Below are 22,935 nucleotides of genomic sequence, written 5' to 3'. Positions count from 1 at the left end.
TAGACTAAATTAAAATTACTTATAATGTTAAAGGCGTGGATTATTAATTTATCCGACATTGTCCCGATAGAAAAACATTATGAATAGAATTGATGAAATTAAACTCAAAGTAGTGTGGTCATCGATAGAAGCCATTGAACCACGTTCTTAGTTTACAATTCGATATTTGAATTTATTTATAAACATGACAATTGTAATAACTGGTAATGCCAAGGCTTTTTTTTCAGATTAGATATATAATCTTTTTGCAGTCAAATATATTTATTGAAATTTTTATTTTTATTCTGAGGACGAATAAGTAAGAAGTTGTATAAAAACTATCAAATTAATAGACCCCATCGCAAACTATCAATCAGTGAATTAAAAATTAATCGATGTTTCATTTTGTCGAACCTTCAAGGTATAAAATTTAAAGACTCCAAAATACTTCATTAGCCGTGACAATTGACTATCAATCATCCTAAAGCTCGCAAAACAATAATCACATTATCATTCTCCCATAATAACAAATGCATCCACGAAATGCATAAAGAATCCGCTTTGTAGTCTTTTTTTATGAAAATAAAGAAATTTTGAAAAATATCGTTCCAAAGCTGCGTCTCGCTCGAAATCGAACAATGTAAACTTATGACCAAACGTATTATTTATTGAAAGCAAGAAAAAAATGAATACGAACGGGCTTGACATATTGTTAAAGGTCCTTATAAAATTATTTGCTATCACGCCATCCGAAGCTTGTTACGAAGAAGCAATCTTCGAAACGAAACAAGACTGGCTCGTCGAATAACGTTTATAAAACGTCATGTCCGACCAATAAAACAATAAAATATATATACATGTATCCGAAACAGTCCGCCGGGTTAATTGATGGACTTCGGTCTTAGGGTAGGTAAGTAATTGTTGTCTTCTCATTTTAATAATCATATAGAGTCCATTTCATGAACGCTGTTAATAATGCTTAGGATACATTTTTTAAATTCCCAAATGTCATCCAGCTTATTAACAATCGTCATTTTTTGTTTAGCTTTTATTTGTTTTTGAACGGAGCGTTTTGGTTTTGGCGCGGTCTTTTCGACCTTTCGTTTTTTGTCTCGCGTCATGCCATCTCCGAAGATGAAATATTGTTTACAGATAATTAGTTCTCTTTATTAAAGTATTTTCTATGAACATTTTTAATATTTAATACATATTCAAATTATTAAATAACGTTCTTTAATGATTATTAAAAGCCAGAAGTGTATAATGTAAGCACTAGATATTATTATTATGTAAAAAAATATTTTACGATGCTTATTAATAAAAATATAATTAAAACTGATCATATTTTTTCAACCTATTTTTAATAATATACCTAAAAGTCCTAACTATATTAAGCATACTCAGTACGACCTTTATTTCCTAAAAATACAGTAAGTAAAAAAATTTAATCATTAATTTTACATTTCATGGTGCCCACCAATAAAAGCCATGTGCAAAAACATGCGACTAAATGAATAAAATTTAGATTCCACAGCACGTGATCGATAGACCCGTAGATGCGATCTATAGATCATATCGATTCGATAATGGAATGCGTGAGTAAGACAAAAATATAATTAATGATCGGCGTTCTAAATTCGAATCGGTCTGGTGCAGACAAGTTGGCGTCGTCGCAATAAACAAAAGGCAAAAATGTTTTGTTTCATTTTTGTTATATTTTTTATTTCTGCATGTAAAACGTTTGTAGTTTCGTACAATTAATCATTCGAGGTTGTATTGTTGCATCTGTTGCGCCGACTTGTAGATCGAGCAATCCATTGTCAGAGATGGATCTCTATACCATTGTTAAGTTCAAAAACTTCACCACCTGTTAATGGAAATAACGGTTTTGATTGAATTTAGAAGGAACAACAAAATAAATTACGATAAAATAGTTGTACCTTATTACAAAAACCTCTGAGATTTTTTATTGTATAGCAGATAAGGTCATCTTAATGGTTATATTAAGAATCATAGTTCAAAAGATTCACAGCACTCGATGATACAAAAAAATGTTGAATAATTTAAGTCATAATAATATATCCTACTAAACTATAAATACCTCTCAGTATATTATATAGTTTTATGAATTATTATAAATACTTATTTTCTCTATTAGAAATTATTATGACTTAATACTACAAGCAAACCATGAAAATTTTAATTTTTTTTTTATAGGCTTTAAAGTTAGTTTCTTGGTCAGACTTTTTTGCAATGTTATAAAATCTATTCAGAATTAAATTAACTTAGAAAAATAATTAAGACGTATAACGAGTCTTCGTGTTTTTGATAAATGTATAAAGAAAAGAAGTCATGTATTTAATAGCAGTAATATAACAACAATTGCGGTTGATTTACAGGTATTTATTGAAGAATTCCGTTTTATGTCTACGAAACTCATCATCAGATCTGTACGACATTTAAATGAGACCTTTTCGGAATAAACTCAATACAAACAAAAAAAAAATTGCAAATCCAGTGACGGAGTTACGCCCGAACATATATTAAAAATACATACACATTCAAATTTAAACCTCCTCTTTTATTGAAGTTTTTAAAAAAAGTCCAATTAGTCTTATTAAGCGGTAACCAATTTCTATATTAAAGCGCATAAAGGTCTTAAAAAATAGTTTTTAATGTATTTGTGAGCTGATAATATATTTTTTTAAAGTTTATATTGAACTACTTGTAATCCGCGGCTTTGATTACGTTTAGGGATTGGTCGTTATAATATAAATATAAAAAATAAGCTTCTGTCTTTCCTTGCAGTTCATCAAACTTACTTCATAGCAAATTTCATCAAATTCGGTTTAGTGGCTTGGCCCTGAAAAAGCAACAGACAGACAGAATTACTTTATAATACTTTAAAGAATATAATACTTTGATGACCTCCGTGGTCGAGTAGTTTGTACACCGGTATTCATGGGTACGCCACTCCGAGGTCCCGGGTTCGATTTCTGGCCGAGTCGATGTAGAAGAAGTTCATTAGTTTTCTATGTTGTCTTGGGTCTGGGTGTTTGTGGTCGTTACTTCTGATTTTCCATAACACAAGTGCTTTAGCTACTTACATTGGGATCAGAGTAATGTATGTGATGTTGTCCAATATTTATTTATTATTATTTATTATTAAGAATAGATATGCTGGTTTTATAGCCGTCAGTTCAGTATCAGTTTATATACTTCTATACGTATTGTACTTCTATATAACACGAAAAAAAAAATAAGATGCAACATTTATGTATAAAAAAAATTAAATTTTACCTGTAAGTCATCAATCTGAGTATTGATCGATCCAGACGATGTCCTGTCATGGGAGTCGTCCGTCAGACTCGTGGTAACTCGTTTCTTCGTGGGAAAATAAAGATCCGTGCATAAATTGTTGCATATTTATAAATGGACAGAACATATTTACTGATTTCAACAAAAACGTTATTAAAATTATATCTGATATTGATTTTTTATTGTACATAGAATGAATTAGCAGTTCTTGAATGACACATTGCATAGTTCTCCCGTAGTTTGTCGAGAAGTCTGGGGGTCAATTCAGTAGAATTATAAGGGTAATACTTTCCCGATTCTACTCCGATCCAACTTCGTCTATTTGTAAAAAAATTTGCCTCAGATTAATTGTAACTGGGTACCAATTCTACTTATTTATATCGGTATCGATACAATTCCGATTATTTCGATCCGACTTTGACCGAATCGCAAATGGCCAGAGATACCATGTAAACCGAAAGAGTCATCTGAAAAAGCAAGTCTAAAAAGGCATTTGTGCTCAGAGCACAGCGGTGTTAAAATAAATCCAGTAATTACAAATAAGACGTACAATCAATTAAGTTATTTTTTTAATAAGATCAACATGAACAGCGTTACAACAGTGCAGCGATACATATTTTTCAATGATTAATATATATTTATGGTATCGTGGTAAATGGTACCTATAATATTATAAAATATGAAACGTTTTCCTAGAACACGATTCATTTATCTATTCCGAACCACTAAACTGTAACGTGGGTTAACATATAAAAAAAAAAACAAACGAATGTGCGACCACTTTTTTCACCTGACAACACCAAACCTTTGTTTTTTATGTAGCCGTTTTGAAAATTAAATTATAGGTTATAATTTTAATATGATAGGTGTATAATATATTTTATTTCTGAATGTTAGATACGAGATGTTATCTTCTATTCTTTTTTTATTTGAATCGAATATTTAGTAAACAACTTGGAATGTAGTAAATCCTTATTATATTATAGCGAAGACCGATGCCGATGGTCCAATTGTTAGAATACGAGACTCTTCGCCGAGAATCACGAAAAGATTGCAGATTCAAAATCGGACAAGCATTGAATTTTTGTGCTTCATGTCGTCTACTTAAAACGAAAGTATGCATGAATAAAAACTCAGCAGTGGGACTGAAGATAAGCAAAACTTTTCATTGTTTGTCATTTTTTAGTTTTTTTAATACATCATTAATAAGGATATATTAAATAAATTAATGAATATATTTTTTGCACGGATACGATACTAATTTTATAAACGACCTTCTTTGTCCTTAAAAACATCAACAATTAAATTAAAGCTAAGTCAATTTCCTTAATTTAAACAAAAAAAAATGTATCTCTGACATCGACATATTTTAAAACAATAAAGATCGGATCTATAAAGTAATCCGCGTAGGCGATGGCGGTTTGTGCAATCAATGCTTTTTCAAGACAGTGTTTTTTATAAAAACTGCGGCTGCGACAAAAGATGATGGCTATTCGAGATAAAAGGGTCGTAAATAACACTAGGTTTTAGGGTTGTAAGGGGCACCCACTTTTTTATCATTAATATTTTTATAGTTAAAATGTTTAACTGGAATAAAATGTTTGGATCTTGGACTTTAATATTTTTGACTTTTTTATGGTGTAATTAAAAAAAAAAACTTACATTAAGAAAGTTTCGTGTGACCACAATAGATACAGGTGTACATACCTATATAATATAATTATCTTTTTATAAATGTAGGCATATTTTATAATTGTAAAAAAGTGTTTATCTTTATTTTTTTCACGTGCTTATATTGTATAACCATGAATGTATAAAGAATGTAAATGATGGTTTTGTATATTTATTTCGATAAATAGCCGGTTGGTATTTCCATATGAAATTGCAGGAACTACATAGGTATATTGTAGTTATACACTCTGTTATCAAATATTTAACACTTGTAAGGTATGAATTTCCTAAAACAACGATCTGCGGCTTAGCTTAAGGCTCCTAGGGGCAACACATGAAAAATAAAACAATTTAAATACTTATAAGTAGATATATTATATTTCCGTCCTAAAGGTTCGAAATAATGACTAGATTAATTTGTTATTTCTTAATCACTGTTAAAAAATCATCTGTATTTTCTATACTTTTGGGTACTAACTTATTTTTGCAAATCTGCACTGGGCATTGGCACTTCTTAAGTGATAAAACTCCATACAAGATTCGATACCTTATTTAATTCCATTATGGTATGAATATTTTCTAAAATGCTGATTGATGCAGTTTAATGTTGTTTATAAGCTAAAGCTCAACCCCACTCTCATATTTCGAACTTCTAATGAATTTCTAATGAATTTTCATCCATTATTCAATTCTTTCAAAGGTTGTATTTTTAAAATTAATCTTTTTTTAAGACTTACCGTTTAGACGTTTGCTCATATGCTCATAGACCTACTGAGAAACTTCACCACGTGGTAATCCTTAAAAGAGACTAGGTTGATGTGTAAACATAAGTGTGCTGTATATTTTATCCTTCATTAAATCCGAAGGGAAATCTGCCACGACCGAAAATAGTTCCAATAGAGGAACAATGACTTTCGAGAGGCGCAAGGGCGCAAACACATCCAAATCCAGACTGATATTGAGATTTTTTCGACAGGAAATCGCATTATTTTGCCCAAACGGTACTCATTCTTGCAAATCAGGATGCTGCTGTCTTCTGAACCAGCCACTACACCAACGAAGCAGCTTGTTTAATTAAATATCAATGACCATATGAATTTGGAAACGAGAAAATGAGTTATTTATTTTACATATAATAGAAATAATTTAAAATATGTTTAAATATGAAAGCATAATAACATTTATTTACGTTTAAGCTTATATAAGTATAATGAAAATAAAATTTGCTTGTGTTGTGATTGTTTTGTGTGCGTCGCTCATGCCGACGAAAGAAACGAATTATTAACCCTTGGACCTTATCGTGTATGTAAATCGGAACAAGCTACCATCATATCATATCTTATTTCATTAAATATTTTTTAAACTTATGTATCTGACCATTGACAAACATACCTACTTCACGGTCATTTTGTTTCAAATGTTGAGAGAGTTCATAATCGTAATATGAGGTCATCGTATGAATATAAAATCTTTAATAAGATGATGTGGAAATTTATTTATAATATTTGTACTGTTATGTCTATTCAATCGTACAGATTGACATTTTTAATGGATATTTACTGCTGAACAAGGATATATATTTATTATACGAGCATATACTTATTTAACATCTTGAACAACTTCAGAGCACAATAATCATAGTTCATATAATTGTCTTAATATTTTGTGAGATCGAAATATTTTAGAAAAGAGTTGTATTTTATGAAACATTTAGATTTTTTTTTATAACACACATACATAAGTTAAAAAAGGAGTTCTATTGTTTTTATTATAGTTTGAATATCAACATCAGCCAGTTACAAAATACTAACACCCATATTCAATCTTGCACTGTTAATTGTAAAATCACAGTTCCACAATGACTCGACGACAAAGACTTTCAATATTGTTACACACTAGAGAGATATACCGTTCTTACTTCGAACGCAAAAATTACACTATTTAAGCCTGCATGAATTGCACTAAAATTAAATATAGTATTTTGGTATTCACATATAAATAACACATAGTTATTTTATGAATTAAACTCATCGTTCAAGGAACCGAATTCGTTATGATATGTAAGCGTAGCGTAAAACAAGATATTTTCTGCCCTGGGTAAGGCGGGCGTGCGTCGCTTGGCAACGCGCGGCGGGTGGGCGTGGCAATCGATACGACCCTCGCCTTCACCTCCTGACATCCCTTTTCCTTTCACTCTGCTTTCACCTGAAACATACTGACGGCAGATAATTGTGGAAATTGCGAATAGGTAAACAAATAAACGAAACATTGGATCCGAGTTGTATCATTGACCTCTGAGACGTCAATTGTTAAAAATGTAAAAAAAAATATTGTTGGCGTGTTAGAGTTACATTACTTGTAAGTTTTAATAGAAAGCGACTTTATATAATTATTCAATTTGAAACAGAGGGCTTTTTATTTAAATTTTTCATTCAACACGTTAACAGTCAGGTTTTTCCTTGTATAGTTTTAATTGATGTTATAAAATTTAAATAAAAAAAAAAGTTGTTTAGCTAAAACGTTTTTATTTTAGCTAAAACATAATAATTTGACACGTTGTATTATTTTTGCATTACCCATTATGAATCGAGACGAATGACTCTATTTAAAATAATATTTACTGGGATCCACAAAAAGACCGAAAAGCTATTTTATATTTTGGTCTTGTTTTTAATAAGTTTCTTAACTATCATTAAAAGTAGGCTTGTTAATTAAAGAAATCATATTACTACTAAATAATTTAATTATTACTACTAATAATAATTTACCTGATTTATATATATATATCTATAGTTTTTTTACTTATTACATATATGGAAAAAGTAAAGTACTATACAATATCACAAATGTTCCAATGTTAGGGCCCTTTACCTAATTAGAACGTGTATGTTTAGTAGTCTTGTAGCAGAATTTTATGAGATAAAGGTTTTCTCACGATGTTTTTCTTCACCCCCGACGCGAAATACATTACAAACACAAATAAAGATCTTGAAACTCGATGGCCCTTAAATGGATTTAAGGCAAACTTTCGATTTAGATACATGAGTACATGGATTCTATACACTGAAGCGTTTTGGTTCAATTATGCTTTTGCATTACTAGCGAATTTCATAATTAATTTTGAACAACTTACTCGTTAAATTAGTAAATACACAACAATGTGGCTTACATAGCAGTAAGTCAAATCGTGGGCCGAAAAAAAATAGACGTAGAGCTTTATGAAGAAATTTGATAATTCTTAGGCAGTAGCTCGCTACTATACCAGTGCCTCTTAAAGCACATACTGTTGCGCTGCGCTTGATATCTCCTCGGCAGTGTTGGTTTGCTGATACATCGGCTTATCAGAGTGAGGATAACCTAGTATACGACCTCCGTGGTCGAGTAGTGTGTGCACCGGTTTTCATGGGTACGCCACTCTGAGGTCCTGGATTCGATTCCCGGCCGAGTCGATGTAGAAAAAGTTCACTAGTTTTCTATGTTTTCTTGGGTCTGGGTGTATGTGGTACCGTAATTACTTCTGACTTTCCATAACACAATTTACTTGGTGGTAGGGCTATGTGCAAGCCCGTCTGGGTAGGTACCACCCACTCATCAGATATTCTACCGCCAAATAACAGTACACTGTATTGTTGTGTTCCGGTTAGAAGGGTGAGTGAGCCAGTGTAATCACAGGCACAAGGGACATAACATCTTAGTTCCCAAGGTTGGTGGCGCATAGGTGATGTAAGGAATGGTTAATATTTCTTACAGCGCCTTTGTCTATGGTCGGTGGTGACCACTTACCTTCAGGTGGCCCATATGCTCGTCCGCCAACCAATTGAAAGAAATGAAAGCTATGAAAGAGTTCCGCTCTCGTCTTCCACACTTTTAAGAGTCACTGATCATCCGTATCACGTATAATGTATATATAATCTTATATCTTTTCCCTTTGTGTTACACAAAATAATTTAGTAAATATTTTTCATGTTGTGTTTATTAGAGAAATTACCTAAACAAAAAAATAAAAAAAAGTGTTCACTTCGATGTTTGTCCTTTAATCAAAGCTTGAAATTTGGGATAAAGGTTATTAAAGACAACGCCACACACAGTGCCGTGTAAGTCTAAAACAGAAAAAAAAAACATTACACATAGTTATAATTTATAAGTCTTGGAACTCTACAATTTAATTTTGATTATTGCAATCTGTGATCGATTCGTTCTTAAACTTTGCTGTCAAAAAGAAATTGCGTTTCCTCATTTTTGCGGGGTGTCAACGGCAGTACTGATACAGTAGCTACGATTAGTGTACAAAGGTCGCTGTCGAGTGCAGCGAGGGCTGGGGGCGCGATTATAAGCTGTCACTAGCAGGATATACCTGCGACTAATTCAGACGTTTCCCTCGTGTCCCTCATGTGGAAGATATGGATTTCATAATCGTTTATTCATTTATGTTTGTGGATATTCTAGCAGTTATATTGAAAAACCATGCTTTTTAAACCAATCTCGCTAACGACCATTACAAATTAATAATATTTTAAATTATAATTTAATATGTTTTTTGAGTATAATTAAAAAAAAAAACCTGTTTATATAAATGTTGACAGAGGTACGTTTATGTCAAAGAAAGTTAGATTTATTATTAAGGGCACAGTTCTAATTTTTTGTCTATGCTCGGAATGTTCTAGATAAAAAAAAGTATCCTTCACGGACAAGTATTAATTACCTGTTGTTTGGTTCGATCATTATGTAAACAAACACTATCGAGTTTGTTTATTTAGTATGGATGGGCCGTACCGTCTCGTCTTCTAATTAAAACTAATCGCCTTATTCGGGCCCATAATAGTCCTTCCCGATTTTCGACCCCGAGTGACGCTCCATCCATCCCGAAAATATATGGACCATAAAACCGCAATTACATTTTATAAACACTGCATTTATAACTACTTTATGATTGTATTATTTATTTTATGTAATATATTATGTTGTTGGAGACTTTGATTTTTTTTTCTAAACCGTATAATGCTTTCAAATATTTAAAATTTCTGGCAGAGTACACTCCATTAATTTATAGTATTGGGACCCGTCGAAAAAATATGGAGAAGGCTTCTTTTTATTCGTAATAATAGTTTTATTAAGTAGTATTTGAGCAATACAACAATTGATTTATTTTTGTTGTTCTTTTAACGTAAATTAATATTAACATTCAAATCACAATGGTTTAAATTTCTGCTGATTTTAGTATTCCCATTTAAACTTTCCCTTATTGTAAAAAAATCCCATATTGTATTGCAACGTTCACACTAAATATGTTCTATATCACTACAGACACAAAAATATTTTCACAGCTATATAAATATTGACTTGAAACAAAAGGAACAATTAATATATTAATATAACGTTTTAAATATATTTATTAACAACATATGTTTTATATTTAACTTGTTGCCAGAACAAATAAAGTCCGTTTCCATGGCAGGCATCATCAGGCCCGAAGGGACGCAGACTCGCCCGTCGCCGCGGAGCGCGAGCGGGACGCGCGTACTAAATTTAAATATTTTAATCCTTAATTTAAATTTTTGACATTTTTATTTTATGTTGGTATTCGTGTAGTTTCATTTTTGATGTTATTTGTCATATTCAAGCGGCGGTGCAAGGCGTCACTGGCGCCTCGCTGCATTTGTTTATGCTAAGTGAACTGTCACACATATACCTTGAATTATATTAGATTCATTAAAAATATAGTATTCTTCATGTCATGAAAATTACTTTCAAACTGTAATTTTTATTTAAAAATAAATTTACATTTTTAATGTCTTACTTTATTAACTGTACCAATTGTAGCGTATCCAAATATAAAAAAAATGTTATAGGTAGAGTAAAATATTATGTGAAGTTAAAATTTGCTATTTAATTTTTTCTATCATTGCAACAAATATTATGTGATAACTTCGCGATATAACTATACTTTTTGTATAACGTTCGCAATAAAAATCATAAATATTGAAAATGCATCGTATTCAATGTTAAGTTATAGTTTTGTCCTATCTATAACTTACGATAAAACTCCTGCCTACCTACTTTAAAAGTATTTTCCACAGACTGAAATAAAACGTAAGTTTTTTTTTCACATGTATTTTTTATTATTATTGGTTAAAAGATTTTCACGTAGACCCAGGGGCGCAGGTTGTGGTAAGTCTTGAAAAGCATACAGATTAAATAGAAGATAATATCTATCTCATCAGATTGTTATTCAAGGAGTCATAAAATTTTATTAAGATAGGCTTTAAGATTAGATAACATTAATAATGATTAATTATACGTACTAACCTATAATATCATAATAATAATTATATTTAATCACTAAGACGTTCTGTAATATGCATTAGTTACAAACGTAATTTTGAGTTGAAATTTAAAAAGTAAAATGGTTATTGTTACAAAAAAAAAACACGATCAGATATTGGTATATATTTTTGATTGATCGGTGTTAAGGAATTTGTAATTATATTTTTATCTTTAAATCAAATATGTTTTCGTATTGATAAACACGTAAACAACACGGGTGTGTGATTTGTATCGATTTGAATTATTATCGTAATTACTTACTAAGTATTTAACATTATAATGTAAAACATTCAACATACATTCACAATTTTTTTTTTTTAATATTTGTTATATTTAGTGTCGAGATGTAAGTTAATAGCGTAATGGTAGAGGAGGGGTTTATTAATTCAGCCGTGAAATTAAATAAGTAAATTTTATAGTTTTCATATTATATATAGAGATGTTTATATTAAAAATTTAAAAAGAAAATCGACTTCTCAAATTAGCCAGTATGTATTTTATATAAATTTGTGCTTATACTTAATTAAAGTTAAGTGTTGTTTATTTACTCTAGAAAAAAAATCACTTACTATATTTAGAAGACAACTTTTTTTAGAAAGTTTTTAGTTTAAAGCTTAGCGTAGTCTTTTTTTAATGTATGTACTTAATCTGCGGTTTTTTAGTAAAGATTTGGTATAAATTGTATTGTATTGAAGTATTTATGTATATATTAGTATTATACATATATACTGTAATCGCATGTAACGCTGTTTTTATACTTATTACATAAATATGTTTACGCATCGGTCATCCGATTAAGTTGAAAATTGAAACTTTGAGATTCAAATGTAGCTATTAGGTTTTTGACATAATTATTGCCGTCAACGCCATAATCCTAATAATTAATAATTTGTATTTTACGCGATTACGAATCTTTTAACGTACAATAATAAGCGCGCATAATAATGCACATTGTTAAGTTAAAACGCTAGCCTAGTCTACAAAAAAAAAATCAACAGGTTGTTCTTTTAATACAAGTGTAATGCGTTTGTTTACGGGAACATACACGATAACCATGACCTTCGTCTAATCGACCCGTTTGCCGTGTCATTACTCCCAGCACACTAAGACAAATAAATAAAGCCATATGCGTATTTGTGATTCGGCAAACTTAACGCGTCTTAAGCAAATATACACTTTAATTGTAACATTTTTTATAATCAGTCCATTGGACGTGTCATTGGTTCTACCTCAATAGGACAAATAAATAAGGTTCTATATTTCGTAGGTATTTTTTTGAGATTCGACTAACCGCGTTTGTGATTCGATCTATTTTTGAACTACAGTTAAAGCGTTGGCAAGTCGTAGCCTGTTTAAAATTAATGGCCGTTAATACTGTAACTGAATAACTGCGTAGTATAATTAGATTCCATGACTAGTCTTGTATATTTAAAAAAAATGTAGTTTTTTAATGTATTGTAGCGCAGTCGGCCAAAATAATTGATCAATTTCATTTAATATCGTGACATTGACATGAAATAAGAATACGAATACAACACTACCTTATACGTCATATAAAAAAAAAACAATTATTGAACGTCACAGATTTACTTTTTACAAATATTTTGTTATATAACTTTAAATATAACGATATAATAATTAAGAAACAAGAAATAATATTATTAAGTTTATTTGAATGTGTAAAAGAGAAAGTGATATATAACAAAATACAGTAATGAAGTTGAAGATGATCTTAAATAATGTTATTTTGTATTTTGACTCGTCCCGATATGACGAGGTGGCCGAGTGGTTAAGGCGTTGGACTGCTAATCCAATGTGCTCTGCACGCGTGGGTTCGAATCCCATCCTCGTCGATTATTTTTAATAAGAATTTTTATTTTCAAAAATGTCTTATATATTTTATTTTTGCAGCTTGTTTTTTATAATTATATTATATCTACATAAAATATGAAATTTACAAATTTAATTTTATTCAATAATAAATTCGGTTGGCAGTAAATCATTGCCCGATCATTAAATCATTTTCCATTCTATTAGAACTTGGTTAAACCAGTGTTTACATTGAGGGGTTCCTCCCCCAGTACCTAAAGGGATCGAAGGTAAAGTATTAACGAAAACAGTTGCGTAAAATACAATGTAAAGGAACCAGTTGAGAAAATAACATAATTACGTATAATTTTTATTTTTTGTTCAAATAATAATTGATTTTTACACAAATTATTTTAGTGTATTTTGTTAATTAGACAGATAATTATTTATTCGTTTATTACTAGTATCGCATTTTAATTTTGAAATTTAAATGTGGAATATATGTTTACAAACGTTCTTTTGCTTGATTCACGATGCAAATAATAATTAGACTTAGGTGCTTTGCAATTGAGAAAATGTTCTTCTCAATTCACTCATATTATAAGGAATCAAGATAGTTTCCTTATAATATTTATTTATTATTAATATTAATATATTATTCATGCCGTTCTAAAAGATTTACCTAATGGAGATCAAATTCTGAAATAATACTGCACTTTTTTAAATTGTTTTTTTTTTTGACAAAAACAAAAACCTAAAAATTAATAATTGCATCAATTTATTTTCTGTATTGTTTAACTATATACATTTTTGATAATCTATATATATATATTATTTACATAGCATTACATAGTATAAAAAAGTCAAAGTCGCTTACCGCTATCTGTCCCTGTGTATGCTTAGATCTTTAAAACTACACAACGGATTTTGATGCAGTTTTTTTAATAGATAAATTGATTCAAGAGGAAGATTTATATGTATAATACATGCACAATATAGAAGAGAACCACTGATAATTTTAGAGGTTTCTAAAGTGATGTCGTAAATAAACACATATTTTGCGCTAACATTGCAAACGCTGGCTGAACCCTACGAGGTAGATCAAAATAATGTTCTACAGTGTTGTACACATTATAAAGGTCTTCAAAAAAGTCCGTAATAGTATATGTTTATCTCTTTGCTCGCTATTTAATTTCGGGTTACTATTATTATATAATATTTAACTTTAAAAATTAGCAATAAATATAATAATTTGATTATCGGTTCAGTGAGCATTAGAAGTTGTGTATTTATGTTTTTTTTTTACTTTTTATATGTTTTCTTTTAAAGTAATTGCATTAATATTTAACGGTAGTGATTTATATATCACTTCTTCATATGTACAGTGTACACACGCACACAGATGCATATCATCTATCACACACATTCATATTATATTGATCTTGAATACAAATGATGATAATATGTATTGATTGAGTGTTGACCCTTAACTAGTCCGACGTCTAAATATCCGAAGTATGGTTGGTTGTATGGTAGGTAATTGTTTTAATGATATTTAATTTACACAATGAGACTATGGGTACTAGCCATAACAGGCGTAATCCTGCCTGTTTATATATAATTGTTGCAATTGCCATGGTGATGTTCTACAGCGCCATCTAGTGTCGGGTTGGAATAAAGTGAACATCATAGAAACCTTCGCCGTGAAAATTATACAATGTTTTTAAAGCCTTAATCTCTAACATATACGAACATCCATTAATTTATATACAGTATGGAACTGACGGATGTCCTGAGGTATATCAGATATTAATTGTTAGGTGATGCAACATTTATAGTTCTTTCTTTGCAACATATTTTTCCTTAAAACGGGAATTAACCATATAAGGTTTTTTGTATGTAATAGTTAGGCGGGCGACCAAATGGGCCACCCGATGGTAAGTGGTCACCACTGCCCATTGACATTGACGCTGTAAGAAATAATAACCATTCCTTACATTACACCAATGCGCGACCAACTTACACTGGCTAATTCACCCTTTAAATCGGAACACAACAATACTAAGTATTGCTGTTTGGCGGTAGAATAGCTGATGAGTGGGTGGTATCTTCCCAGACGGGCTTGTACTAAGCCCTGCCACCAAGTTGGATTTATGATGAAATTGTATGAGAATAATGAAATCAGGGGGTCTATTCTACAACATAATGAACAACAAAATGTCTGATGAAATAACAAAAAAATGTCATTTTATCGCAATTTACTAACACAAAGATCCAGTTGCGTTTTGGTCGAAGTTGGATCGGAATATAATCGGGAACGTATCGTAATCGTTATAACTGTGTAGAATTGGGTCCAGGCCTACAGAAGTTCGATAAATAATTATTTTGGTTTAACGTTACAAATCCTCTTTCCTGAGGCACGGTATTCGTTTCTATAATAAAATTCCACAGTAATTTTAACCTTGACCTATTAATAAATTTAATGTCTAAAAAAAACTTTGATTAATAAGGCATTACTCAATACAAGATTATATTAAAGATAAAAAGCGTAGAATTAGTATTTATTGATTTCTAGACAGGATGTATAAAAAAATAATTGAACGTTACTAGCATACCTTGTAATTAAAATGATGGAAAAAAGTAACTACGTAAGAGTTTCTTCCCGGTTCTTCGCAGTAGAATCTACTTTCCGAACTGTTGGTATATGTACATTTAATTCAATACTGTAACAAAATGATTCATAAGTGCTTTTATGAACCTACACGAATAAGGAAGATTTTGATTTTGAATCATTGAAATTGTATAATAATTATCTTAATTAATGGCACTTCAGCTAATCTATACAGGCTACGGTTTAAGACGATGGAATGTTAAATGGACATTTTGCCATAATTGTTAGTATCGTGACAATCAATCCACACTCGTATTTAAGGCACGGAGAAACAACATCATTAGCGTTCATTACTGTGCTCACCGATATGGGAATATGTTATTTTTATTATCCCTTTGTATTTAACTTCAACTGTTTTACTTTTTAAATATTCTTAGAAATGTGACAAATATATTGCAGCCACGGCAGCTGGACCCTGTATAAGTTATGACATGTTAGTAAAAACTAGAACATATTGTATGTTTTATTGATTTGGATCTTGCACATTGTTTATTAATTAAGTTTACTGTCATATTTATTATTTAACGAATAGTTTATGTTATGTAATTTTTACATTTCTTGTAAAATGTTAAGCTTAAGTTAAAATAAATTTACTTGACGTATAATTCTATAACATATTATGTTTTAATAAAATAGTGCTAAGTCATTATTCGTTAAGTTCCACAATAATTAATTATCACATTAAAATAATTGCATAGATTATGTACCCTTCATAATAAACACGAAAAAGACTGAATAATTACTACTGTTTTTTTTACCAATATATTCTTAAAAGACGAATCTACATTTCGATATTGTTTTATTTGATTCAGACATTTATTTATATTATATTTAGACATTTTTTTTTTTATATATAATATGTTATTTGCTTTTCCATAGACTTTCGCGACCGTGTCTTTTTGATTTTCTTTTTGTATTATTTACATGTATATTTATAATTTTATATTTATTTAAATAAAATTTAATAACTAATACATATATGTGTTTTCTTTATGTATAAATCGTAATAAGTAAATCTTATAGAAAACCAACAAACAGGCCCGTAAATCAATAAGGTATTGAATAAAGAATATTTTGATATTAAAATATTTACCGAACAGCGTTTAATATATTCGAATAAATGTGCAGCCGCGAATATAGTTGCGTATTTGAGGAGGAAGCTGCAGTTGCCAGCTGGAAGTACCGTACTTCCTGCCTCGGATTTGTGACGTCACACGGATGCCTGAAGGGTTCACGGACTCACTTTAGCAATGACAAAATTTAAACTGTAAACACCGTTTCCAACAACAACAACAAACTACCAACAATGACATTTGTGAATAAACCCCCTAAAAACAATTATAAGTAGAGTCACTTTATAATTATTGATATTTTCAATTTTGGTAACCCTTTTTTTAAGTTTATTTTTTATAATAGTTTTGACTATAACTAATAGATACATACGTTAAAAGTATAAGCCGTCTTACTCTTTACATCATCAATACTAACCAAAGATTTTATATCCCTAGTGTCTATAATTACACAGGCTCACTTATTTTGAACTGAAACAGCGATACAAATGTTTGGCATTAGAATAATTATGGGTGTGCACGCACACAGATGGGCGAGCACAACGCTTGGATAATCCGATTGAAAAACAATCAAAAAGAAATTGTAATTGATACTACAATGATGTTTTTGATGCAAATATACTAGCTGCGCTTTTGATTATAATATAAGTCGCATACGTATAATAGTTTATATCTAGTTTCATATATACACGTTACATACATATATATACGTATTAGTTATATATAATAATGACTTCAAATCTAGAATTAATTATAGAATTTTCTCAAAAACTGTTTTTTAAGTTTTTATTTTTAAATATTATTTAGTAGCCAGTATAAAATCAATCAAGAATATGAAGAAACATATTTCTACAATGAATTCAAAACAACCTAAACACAGAGTTGATACTCAAATCATGTGATCTATACTATCGAATGGGTAAAATGGCTCTGTGAATCGTACTTAGATCATACTCAAAGATCATCAAATCATTCTTTCATTGACAATACTAAAACCATAGCTTAGTGATGTTCATAAGTGCGTGTAGTAGCCGCGTGTCGGTGATATTCGGCGCAACAATATTCATAAATAACTTCAACAACAATGCGTGGACGAGACGGCCACGTGGCGACGCCGCGGCGCGTGCCGACCTCCGCCCTCCGAAGCGTAATTATTTGCACTTATTAAATGTGTTCTTCTTTACCTCGCTGTTTTGTCTAGTCCTGTAGAATCTTATTTAAAATCATCTGCTTTATAATGAAGTGGAATATTTTTATCGTTTAACAAACAACTCAATTTCCTGTGAACTAATATTTTAGATGCAATAATGCCTACTCGTTTTATAACGATATAACACACGTAGTTACTTATAAAGATGACTTACAAATGATGAGTTTTTATAGTACCTACCTATTATAGATAATGATTAGTAATTTATAACACTTACACAAATAATGAGGTAAGTATAAGAACTTTTTCACAGAAAAAAACGACTTCAATAGCAATATTACTTATGGTTTGCTGGTATTTATTGTAGAGTTTCGTTATCTGTATCCCAAAAACATTAACAGATCTTAATTTAATTTGAACTATTTGCATTTGGAACTAAACCTCTTTTATATAAGAAAATAATTTTGCAAATCCACGTTTATATAACGAAGTTTTCTCCAAACATACAAAAAACATCCAAATTGATATCCATTTTCCTTCTGAAAGTCGTTTAATAAAACTAAAATTCAAAGAATTGCTGAGAAAACGTTTATGTCAGTATCAACTTATGTTTAAGTGAATTGCTATAATCGGAACTTATTTTAGTAAAAACTTTAAAGCGAACAACTCATTTAAACTAATTAAATTGACATTTATATCTAAATTATTCCAGAAGGATCTTTATTAAAAAATCTAAATGTAGTTAAATACATTACATTTATTACCGCATATAATGTTGCATTAATATATTTTTAATACATACTTATGTTAATAAAGAAATTACGAGGGACCATAATAATTAATTATAAATTACACTAATCTAAAACAATTGGTACTTAATTAATTTATGTTTTGATCTACATGTTATATACACAGATGAAGATCTAAACTAAAACTGCAAGTATAACCTATATTATGGTATATTATAGGTATATTAAATAAAACGTTTCAAAATAGGTAGTAAAAAATTATATTACGATAACTATGTGTCAAAAAATTGTCAGGCGCTATGTAACTTTTTATTGTGAGCCGTCAAAAAATCGAAATGATCAATAAATTATGAAATAATATAGCAATGTTAGCTAAAGCCCGTCGATTGGTATCGGAAGTGGGGGCGGGATGGCCAGGCATGGAGGGGCGACTTCCGTGTTCCGGCCTAGGCCTACTGCTCCTCATAACTCATCATCAGCACTCCGCGGGAGGCCTGCACCCTCACGAACAAAGAAAAATAAAGATTTGTGTGAATTATATCCCTCTGTGTAAGCAAAGGGGAAACATAAGTTATAAAAAGTATATCCACAACGAAGTTTCTTAGATTGCTTTTTATCAGAACCAAAACATTTAACAGGGACGCCTTTTATCATCTAAGCAACACTAACGTACTTATTGACAATGGACAACGTGTGAAAAATAGAGTGATTTACGCAGGTAAGAATAAATAATTAATCGAAATCATTTACCTACATATTTTTTAATTTAAAATAGTTGGTATGGGAAGTGGGCCACCGGCTGGTAATTGGTCAAAACCGGCCATAACCACACTCTAAGAAATAATAATATAACGTTGGGAACTAAGATATTATGTCCCTTGTGTATTAGTTACATTGTTTCACTCACATTTAAAAACGGAACACAACAATACTAAGTATAGTAATTATCGGTGAGATGAAAAATCATTTTTAACAACACATCCACACATGTGTACGTATTGGTACCGAATCACTATGAAACCATTTGATATGAAACTCGAAACTTAGATATTGTTGTTTTGTTTATGTGGTCATTTAAGTATTAACATCAAGAAAATTATGATATATTAACTTTAAATTAAGTAAATTATATTGGCAATCTGTCAATAATTATTGAATCTTATTATGTAGCATCATCGATCGGAAAATTTAGTTATTACATCAACGGCTTTACGTGGTTATATATATATAATTTTTTTAAAAAAATAAAAATAAATTTGTTTTGTTTAATAATCTTCCCATTCATCAATACTGAAAATCTGTTTTAACGACAGACAACTATTTTATGATTTAGATAACTATAATCTATCAATTTGCTGTATTTAACCATGTTTGTATATCTGGACTAAGCGTTGGTACTGACTAGTTCTCATTTTTGCCTCATATTATTGTAATTCTGAACATCCTTTATGAATTTGAGGCTATTTTAGAACATGGAAATATATCTTAGCAGACGAAATCCCGTGTACAGTGTCGCATGTAAGTTTACTGAGTCAACACGAGATCGCACATCGCAGACGCGATAGGCGGCCGTCAAAACAGTTGTCCCGATAGTGGAACAATGTGCTCCGGCCGTTTCTCTGCTATCGGCCCATACCCTTACATCTTTCATTTGTATTCAGCACACGATTGAGATGTTAGTTTAGAATTTATCGTTAAGCGACATTTTACGTTAACAGCCGGCAGGTGTTGTGGTGATAAAGATAAGTGTATTTATGTAAGGTAACGTTTGTCGTTAATGAATGTACAAATGCATACATACAGTGCTACACATGCTTTTTGTATCTCTATAAGGTTATGCTCTAAATAATGCGATATTGACGGCCGATAATTTCGAGTTATTTGTCCTTTTAGAATTATATGAATAAACTAAAACAAGGTGACAGTCACGGCTTCGTTTATGGACGTTTAATTTACAATTGTTAACATATTATTTTATGTCAAACTTTTTTAGAATCTTTGTGATTGGAAACTCGATGTAACGTACATGAATCACGACACAGAGCTAGCATAAATTAATTTAATTATTAAGTTTCACTTCTAATGTGCGTGAAAGGCACACACACATTTATTTAGTGTCTTTACATAAAGTCAACTTCAAATTTCAAATCGTTATCTAATATAAATTAGTCCATACAGTTGATATTTGCATACGCTGATATTTGCATACACAGTCAGTCAGGACGTTCACTTATATGTATATATAAGAAGATAACTTATAAGATATATAAAGACATAAATCAAAATCAAAATATACTTTATTCAAGTAGGCTTTTACAAGCACTTTTGAAACGTCATTTAACAAATTATTTAATGTAAAGCTACCACCGGTTCGGAAAGTAGATTCTATCGAGAAGAACCGGCAAGAAACTCATATGTTTTATTTTATCACTATTTTTTATTATATAGGTAGGCAGACGAGCCTTTGTGCCACCTGATGGTAAGTGGTCACCACCTCCTATAGACATAGGCGCTGTAAGAAATATGAACTATTCCTTACATGGCCAATGCGCCAAAAACCTTGGTGACTAAGATGGAATGCCCCTTTTGCCTGTAGTTATACTGGCTTACTCGCCCTTCAAACCGGAACACAATGATTTTTATTATAAATTTGATACACTACACTCCATAAATATATTGAAAACGTTACCGATCAACCTATTTATTTTTTGCTTAATTTAGTTATCGAATCTAATTCTCGTCTTATGATTTAATTTTTTCCGTCTCCGAGATATACAGCTAACTTAAAACATGCGACTTTTAATAATTTGCCGATTCTAATAAATAAAGATTTCAGTCTTTACAGAGCGGGCCGCCCGAAAAACGACCGCCCGGGTTGCATGCATCCGAATTCAAAGTCTATTGTATTTTATCATACATTCTTTTTTGCACCTCAACGGAATATATTTGCAATTTTAGCTGACAGGATTTATCATGAAGCTTTTTGCGTTACGCTGATTGTCTTTCAATCGGGAACATTTCTTTGGCTATCGATCCCTATGATAAACGACTGATTATCCGATCGGTTCAGTCCTAGAGCCCAGATAAGGCGATCCGGACTAAAATTAAAGCCATTAATAACAATTCATTTTATAAACAATCTTCAAAAAAGGTATTTTAGATCAATGAAAATAAATCAACTGATCGAAGTATAAAATACCAGCTTATGTCCGCGACTGTCTAACTAAATTAAGGAGCTGTTTTTGGTACAGCAGTAACACAATTATCAGCAAGAGTGGAATTTCAGAACGATAGGTAAAAGTACTGGCTGTTAGAAGAAGTACTTGATAATTATTTTGTTGCGGAGTTAATAAAAACTATGATATTTCCTCAGCTATTTATTGTAATAGAACGATTTAAAAGGCAATTTTATGACTATTGTATCTATTTGGATAAATATTAATATTATGTCTATGAAACGCCTTCCCAAATAATACATTATTTTAGAAGAAATTTAATTCCAATAAAATAGGTTATAGTGATTCAACTTTAAAAGATAGATAACGTTGAAACGGCTTTTTTTTAGGACATTTAAAGGGGATTAATTATGTTATATAATATATCATTTTTGCGAAACTTTGACCGTTTACGCAGCGCACTTAACGGAAGCTCTCAAAGGAATAATTTTCCCCCGCTATTGCAACGTTTTTCAGTAGTACTCCTTACTAGTGGTAGCATGATATTATATAGCCTAAAGCCGTCCTCGATAAATGGGCTATCTAACACCTACATATAAGTTACCTATCTAAGTTTTTTTCAAAACTGACTAGTAGTTTCTGAGATTAGCGCGTTCAATCAAACAAACAAACTCTTCACTTTTATAATGTTAGTATACAAAAAGATCATATTTTTGAAAATTAATTGGTATTCTATAAAAAGTAAGGCTTTATAATTGACATCTATTTTGCTATGACTGCTGGAGAATTTAAAAAAATCAAGCGTAATTACGAATAAGGTTTACTTCGGGTACGTTCATACTAAAGGAAGAGAAAATATTTTTTCTTAGTTTATCATTTTATATTCTGTGGTTTGAAGATAGTGCGTGCAGACAAATTATGATATCATCTTCATCTTTTTATATGTGTATTTACCAGTAAAATAAATTATTTTTTTGACTTCAGTAACAAAGAGCTGATGACAGATAGATGTTAGGAA

At 30.6% G+C, this 22,935-nt stretch overlaps 1 non-coding gene across 1 annotated transcript; it reads left to right on the top strand.

Moving 5' to 3' along the window:
* The first annotated feature begins 13,063 nt into the window (after positions 1-13,063).
* Positions 13,064-13,145, top strand: Trnas-gcu. The gene has a single exon. It is a non-coding gene; the product is annotated as a tRNA-Ser (tRNA).
* Positions 13,146-22,935: the final 9,790 nt, after the last annotated feature.

Source organism: Vanessa atalanta, chromosome 2 (genome assembly GCF_905147765.1).
Source record: "Vanessa atalanta chromosome 2, ilVanAtal1.2, whole genome shotgun sequence".
Taxonomy (NCBI): domain Eukaryota; kingdom Metazoa; phylum Arthropoda; class Insecta; order Lepidoptera; family Nymphalidae; genus Vanessa; species Vanessa atalanta.
Note: the sequence above shows the minus strand (reverse complement) of the source record. Positions and strands in the feature narration are given on the sequence as shown.